At 34.9% G+C, this 7500-nt stretch overlaps 1 long non-coding RNA gene across 1 annotated transcript in view; it reads right to left on the bottom strand.

Moving 5' to 3' along the window:
• The window catches only part of LOC137622096 (uncharacterized), a 123609-nt gene that overhangs the window by 1853 nt on the left and 114256 nt on the right, over positions 1–7500 (bottom strand). Inside the window, exon 2 of the long non-coding RNA XR_011040360.1 lies at positions 7081–7263. This is a non-coding gene — a long non-coding RNA (uncharacterized lncRNA). The remainder of the gene's footprint in view (positions 1–7080; positions 7264–7500) is intronic.

Here is a 7500-nt window from a genome sequence, read left to right as displayed (position 1 = left end):
TGTAAAAGCATTGACTGTCTTACAGCTCCAATATGCTATACAGTACGTTATACGGTAAAAAACCGACAGTTTTGTATATATAAAATATCAGAAGAAAACGTTCTGATATATGAAACTCAAAGTAAAGACATAATTACCTCAACATACAATAAATGAAGCTTTGATAAAATGACAAGCACAGACTCATCAGTGATCTTTAAGGGAAAGTTTCTAACACTTATAATTATCGCACTTTATACCCCTACGAATATAAAATTATCAAATAGCAAAAGCAAATTATACCCCATAATTCGAGGTAGAGTTGGAGACAAGAATTTCTGATACACTTCGCTCTGAGAAAGTGCACCCAGACACACACTTACTGATCAGCGAGTTCCTGGGTTAACACCGCCCACCACCTCTGCCATTTCTCCTACACTATCTGTTTAGTTACTAGTCACGAAATAAGGGTGTTATATGGTGCACTTCTTCTGAGCGAGGTGTGTCAGGGACACCTGTTTCCAACTGTACATCATCTACTTATTGAAAAATAATTACTACAGTACTTAATTCAGTATAGATGACCAACTTTTTATGAGTTTTTAAAAATCCTTAATTTCAAAAGCATACGAATCTGAAGTAACATGCAATAGCATTATGTATTCATATGTTTGTTTGTAGGCATGTGTGCATGCGTGTGTATATGCTTGTGTGTGTGTTTGCTTGTATACGCCTCAGTGCCATGGATCCTCACTCCGATTTTGGGGAAAAGAAAACTTTCAAAATTCATGGTGAGGGTTATAACTTTAGAAAACATTTCTGCAAAAAAAAAAATTAAAAAAAGGCCGGAAAAGGGACAGGGTAAAGTGGAAGTGTTAGTGAATAGTCAAAAGGGGGATTTATTTCTGGTGAATTTCTACCAATCTTTATAACATGATGGCAAAGAGGATATGAAAGATTGAAACAAAGCGAATAAAAGAACGAGAGAGAGAGAGAGAGAGAGAGAGAGAGAGAGAGAGAGAGAGAGAGAGAGAGAGAGAGAGAGAGAGAGAGAGAGAGAGTATTTTTGCCCGGATATTATTTTCAACATTTCTCACAATGAAAGTGTGTGAGAGAAAGCAAATCAATTAGACAAACAATTTCCTCTTTCCATCTGTGCACTTCCTTGCGAATCAACATGTAACAAATAACCATAATCATGAAGTTCCCGGATCACGACGTAGGTAAAAACACGTGTACATTCTGAAGGTGTACCTGCCTCTACGAAACACCTTGACGGACATATTGGTCAATTATAACTTGCTGTCCACGGGACGATTTAAATACAAGATAGGAAATTGAGTAGCTCCAAGATTAAAAAGGGTACTCAAATAAGTGTTGTGGTGTCCTATTTGAAACGTCCCTGCCTAACGATCTGCTGGACTGGGGTTCGAGTTGAACTCAAGCTCGGTAGTTCCTTGTAGTGTTTTTAACCTCACCATCCTTGTGAGCTAAGGATGGTGGGAATTTGGGGGAGCCTATAGGTCTACCTGCCGAGTCATCAGCAGCCATTTCCAGCCCTCCCCTGGTGCTAGCTAGGGTGGTGAAGGGCTTGGGCGCTGATCATATGTATATATGATTAGTCTCTTGGGCACTGTCCTACTATAACAAGGGCATTGTCAGTGAGACTTGCCTCTGTCATTCATGAGCGGCCTTTCAACCTTTAAGTCACGTAGGCATCAATCACTGCATTATCACACGTGTTTATTGACGATCTCCTACGACAAGAAGCCCATCGCTAGAATCGCCCATTCGGGTAATGTGAAAAGGACAAAAACTAAAGAGATTGCAAATTATTGTTACTTTTGAACAACACGCAAAACAATTAAGTGTATGTGTATATATATATATATATATATATATATATATATATATATATATATATATATATATATATATATATATATAGATATATATATATATACATATATATATATACACATACACATACATATACATATACACACATATAAATATATATATATATATATATATATATATATATATATATATATATATATTATATATATATATATATATAATGTTTCAAGCTTTGATTTATGTATATATTGGTCATTGGTGATATACGTACCCTTTAACAGCGCTGTTTTCCCAATCCCAATCAGAAATATATATATATATATATATATATATATATATATATATATATATATATATATATATATATAGTTTCAAACTTTAATTTATGTATATATTGTTGAACAGACTCTTCCTCCGCTTAAGTGAAGCGTGACTAATAAACCAGACTGACAGAACAAAAGTGTAAGTTGTGAAGACAGTTTAAAGGCTTGGTATTTACGAAACAAATGTCTAGACATATAGTAAAATAGTAACTATATGTAAAAAAAGCATCAGCGTCTGAAGGTCGTCTGCTAACTTGGATAGAATAAAGAAGAAGAATTGTTGAAATGTATGAATAAAGGAAAAGATCGATAATGTCTTGAGAGGGAGAAGAAAGATCAACGAAGTGTTGGGAAGACTATGAGGGAGATATAAAAATCGTTTGGATAATTAAGGCTTTAGAAGATTAAGGGAGATTAAAAAAAGCGGCGACAGAATTAAAAGGGAGACTGAATAGATGTTAAGCGAAAGAATAAAGAGGATTTAGGAGATCAACAGAGGATCTGGAGGATTAAGAGGGAGATCAACAAAGGCTCTGGAGGATTAAGGGGGAGATCGACAAATGGTATGGAGGATTAGGAGGGAAATCGACAAAAGGTCTGTAGGATTAAGAGAGATCGACAAAGTGTCTGGAGGATTAAGAAGGTAGTCACCACATGGTAAAAAAAATTAAGAGGGAGATCGACAAATGGACTGGAGGATTAAAAGGAGGATCGACAAAGGGTCTGTGGGATTAAGAGAGATCGACACAGGGTTTGGAAGATTAAGTGGGAAATCGACAAAGGATCTAAAGAAGTAAGAGGGAAATCGACTCAGGATCTAGATAATTAAGAGGAATATTGACAAAGCGTCTTAAGAATTAAAAAGGAAGATTGACAAAGGGTCTGGAGGATTAAGAGAGATTGACACAAGGTCTGGAGGATTAAAAGGAATATTGACAAAAGGTCTATAGGATTAAGAGAAAGATCAACACAGGGTATGGAGGATTAAGAGAAATCGATACATGGTCTGGAGGAAAAGGGGAGAGATCGACAAAGGATCTGAACGATTAAAAGAAAGACACAGGGTCTGCAGGATTAAGAGAGATCAAAGGGTCTTGAGGATTAAGAGAAAGATCACCAAAGGGTCTGAAGGATTAAGAGAGATCACTAAAGGGTCTGGGGGATTAAGAGCGAGATCGCCAAAGAGTTTGGAGGATTAAGACAGATATCACCAATGAGTTTGGAGGATTAAGAGAGAGATCACCAATGAGTTTGGAGGATTAAGAGAGAGATCACCAATGAGTTTGGAGGATTAAAAGGGATCACCAAAGTGTCTGGAGGATTAAGAAAGATTAACAGAGTCTGGAGGATTAAGAGATATATCACCAAAGAGTCTGGAGGATTGAGAGAGATCACCAAGATGTCTAGAGAACTAAGAAAGATCACCAAAGGGTCTGGAGGATTAAGATAGGGATCTCCAAAAAATCTGGAAGATAAAGAGGGATCACAAAAGAGTTTGGAGGATTAAGAAAGATCACCAAAGAGTCTGGAGGATTAAGAGTGAGATCACCAATGAGTTTGGAGGATTAAGAGTGAGATCACCAATGAGTTTGGAGGATTAAGACAGATATCACCAATGAGTTTGGAGGATTAAGAGAGAGATCACCAATGAGTTTGGAGGATTAAGAGAGAGATCACCAAAGGGTCTGAAGGATTAAGAGAGAACAACAAAAATGTGAGGAGAATTAAGATATATTACCAGAGTCTGAAGCATTAAGAGAGAGATCATCAAAGGGTCTCCAGGATTAAGAGAGAGATCACCAAAGGGTCTGGAGGATTAAGAGAGATCACCAAAGAGTCTGTAGGATTAAGAGAGATCACCAAAGAGTCTGTAGGATTAAGAGAGATCACCAAAGAGTCTGTAGGATTAAGAGAGATATCAACAAAGAGTACGGAGGATTAAGAAAGATCAAGAGTCAGGAGGATTGAGAGAGATCACCAATGGGTCTGAAGGATTAAGAGGGATCCGAAAAGAGTCTAGAGGATTAAGAGAGATATCAACAAAGAGTCTGGAGGATTAAAAAAAATCACCAAAGGGTCTGCAGGATTAAGAGAGATAACCAAAGAGTCTGGGGGATTAATTAAGAGAGATCAAGAGGGTCAGTAGCATTAAGAGGGATCAAAATAGAGTCGGGTAGATTAAGAGAGATATCAATAAAGGGTTTGGAGTATTAAGAGAGAGATCACCTAAGCGTCTGGAATATTAAGAAGGATCACCAAAGAGTCTGGAGAATTAATTGAGAGATCAACAAAGAGTCTGGAGGATTAAGAGAGATCAACAGAGTCAGAAGGATTAAGAGAAAGATCACTAAAAAGTCTGGAAAGATTGAGAGAGATCACCAAGGAGTCTAGAGAATTAAGAGAGAGATCAACAACGAGTCTGGAGGATTAAGAAAAATCACCAAAGGGTATGCAGGAGGAGGATTAAGAGAGATCAAGAGAGTCAGTAGCATTAAGAAAGGATCACCATAGAGTCTGGTAGATTAAGAGAGAGATCACCAAAGAGTCTGGAGGATTAATAGAGAGATGAACAGAGTCAGAAGGATTAAGAGAGAACAGAGTCAGAAGGATTAAGAGAGATCACCAAAGAGTTTGAAGGATTAATAGAGAGATCATCAAAGGGTCTGAAGATTTAAGAGAGATCACCAAAGAGTATGGAGGATTAAGAAAAAGATCACCAAAGATTCTGGAGGATTAAGAGAGAGATCACCAAAGGGTCTGGAGTATTAAAAGGGATCACCAAAGTGTCTGGAGGATTAAGAAAGATTAACAGAGTCTGGAGGATTAAGAGATATATCACCAAAGAGTCTGGAGGATTGAGAGAGATCACCAAGATGTCTAGAGAACTAAGAAAGATCACCAAAGGGTCTGGAGGATTAAGATAGGGATCTCCAAAAAATCTGGAAGATAAAGAGGGATCACAAAAGAGTCTGGAGGATTAAGATAGGGATCTCCAAAAAATCTGGAAGATAAAGAGGGATCACAAAAGAGTCTGGAGGATTAAGAGGGAGATCACCAAAGACTCTGGAGGATTAATAGAGATCAACAAAGAGTCTGGAGGATTAAGAGAGATCAAGAGAGTCAGTAACATTAAGAGGGATCACCATAGAGTCTGGTAGATTAAGAGAGATCACCAAAGAGTTTGGAGGATTAAGAGAGATCACCATAGGGTCTGAATGATTAAGAGAGATCACTAAAGGGTCTGGAGGATTAAGAGAGAGATCACCAAAGGGTCTGCTGAAATTAAGAGGGACCCCCAAAGGGTCTGTAGTATCAAAATAGAGATCAAAAAAGAGTCTGGAGGATCAAGAGAGAGATCAACAAAGAGTCAAGAGGATTAAGAGAGATCAATAAAGAGTCAGAGAGATCGCCAAAGGGTCTGAAGGATTAAGAGAGATCACTAAAGAGTCTGGATGATTAAGAGATGAACGAAGTGTTAGCAGGATTAATTGTGAGATTGAAAAGTGCTGTGACGAGTAAGAGATAAAAAGTAAAGAATAAATGTGTTGCAAGTATAAACAGGGAGAAATATTGTTAAGAGAGGATAATGGGTAGATAAAAATAAAAAAAAAAAACTGTAGGGAAGATTAAGATGGAGACTGACAAAGGGGTAAAAAGTTTATGGGGGATATTTAGAAGAAACCAAAAATGTTTGGACGATGAAAAGTGAAAAAATAAATATCGCTGAGAAGATTATGAAGGAGATTGACAAAGATGTATGGAGGACTATAGGAGTTAGAAAATGGGTTTGGGATACTGAGAAGGATGTAAAAAAAAAAAAAAAAAGAAGGATGATTAAAGAGATCAACGAAGTGTTGGGAGTACTAACAGCAAATGAAAAAAATGCAGAAAAGAGAGATAGACAGTGATGGTCAGACGGAACAGCTAGAGGACTTAAAAGAAGAGCATGTGTGTCAAGTGTCGGATTCTGTAGAATAGCTGCTTCTAAAGTACTTCATCTTTGATTCATTTGCAGGATAATTATAGTAGGTCTTTTTTTATTTGGAGGTACCGAATAACACTGCAAATGATTAAAGGAAGACAGCAAAATAGAACAAAGTTAAAGACACTATATATATTATATACACACACACACACATATATATATATATATATATATGTATATATTTTATATATATATATATATATATATATATATATATATTTTATATATATATATATATTTTATATTTATATATATATTTTATATTTATATATATATATATATATATATATATATATATATATATATATATATATATATATTATATATATATATATATATATATTTTATATATATATATTTTATATATATATATATATATATATATATGTATATATATATATATATATATATATATATATATATATATATATATATATATTATATATATATATATACATTTTATATATATATGTGTATATATATACATATATATATTTTATATATATATATATATATATATATATATTATATATATATATATATATATTATATATATATTATATATATATTTTATACATACACATATTATACATATATATCTTATATATATATATAATATATATATATTATATATAATTATATATAAATACTATATATATAAATACTATATATATATATATATATATATATATATATATATATATATATATATATATACCCAATTGAAAAAATAAGCTTACGCGCGTTCTCAAAATAACCTCCCTCGAATAAAACTAAACCCTGCCTAGAAAAAAAAAATCCAATGATGCCATCTGCACGATGCAAGTTATATAACATATAAAGTAAACTTCTGAAGAGCAATCAATCGGAGCGGGTTTTCATAGCCGTTATTGGAATGACACCGACCGCCCTAAACGCCTGCATATCCCTCACCTTAATCGTCCGATTCAGAGTGTCTCATAACGTCGACGAAACGAAGATCGGTTGGCTTTGGCTTGATAAATTCCCGAATCCTTTATGGTGGTGCTTCCCGCTGTCCCCTGATCGGTCCAATTTATGGCCCCTCTTAACCAAGGTATGCCGGTCCATTTGTCCGCACGTCCGCAGGGTCGTTTGCTACCGAGAATCCGAAAACATGTTCAAATAGAAATAGCACACATAAAACGTTCGTGTTATTCGGAAACTGGAAAAATTTACCTTTGTTTAGCCATTGGATTTTTTTCCCGGAAGGCAAACACCTTTATAGCAGACAAATTTCTTGGGTTAAGCCATAGACATTTTCCTAATGAAACAGCACAAACACAATAATACACATTAACAGGTTGCTTATTTAACCACGGTGGCTATAATAGA

This window comes from Palaemon carinicauda, chromosome 28 (genome assembly GCF_036898095.1).
Source record: "Palaemon carinicauda isolate YSFRI2023 chromosome 28, ASM3689809v2, whole genome shotgun sequence".
Lineage (NCBI taxonomy): Eukaryota > Metazoa > Arthropoda > Malacostraca > Decapoda > Palaemonidae > Palaemon > Palaemon carinicauda.
This window is presented reverse-complemented; position numbering and strand designations above follow the sequence as displayed.